A 464-nucleotide genomic window follows, 5' to 3' on the forward strand; every position below is an offset into this window, starting at 1 on the left:
ATTGTTTGATCATGTGTGTACCTTAAAAGAAATCATTTTATTTGAAATATGGGAATATTCCATTAATGTCCAAGTTTATAAACAAAGTGCCAGTGTGGCTACGGGATTTTTGTTTCAACCAAGCACAAAACACCAGTGATTTAAAGTTAATAGAAACTATACAAGCAAATCTAAACTTCAGGCAGAATCAGGTATTGCTCATGATTGGTTGGTTGAAAAGAAAACCTGCAGCCACACCAGCTGTTTGCAGATCAGATTGGACTCCAGTGGTATAATCCTACCTTCAAAGTTCATGCCAAACCTCCTACATAAGTCTGATGCTCAGACAGAGGGGCACCAAACTGTAACCTCTTTTTAGGAATCGTGCTAAATACCCACCCCCCAATGTACAATCATCACTGCACAAGTGTATAATACTGCCACGACACACTTTTCTCCATCGGTTTATCGCAGAATTGGATTTG

Source organism: Silurus aristotelis, assembly GCF_946808225.1.
Source record: "Silurus aristotelis genome assembly, chromosome: 13".
Classification (NCBI taxonomy): Eukaryota; Metazoa; Chordata; class Actinopteri; order Siluriformes; family Siluridae; genus Silurus; species Silurus aristotelis.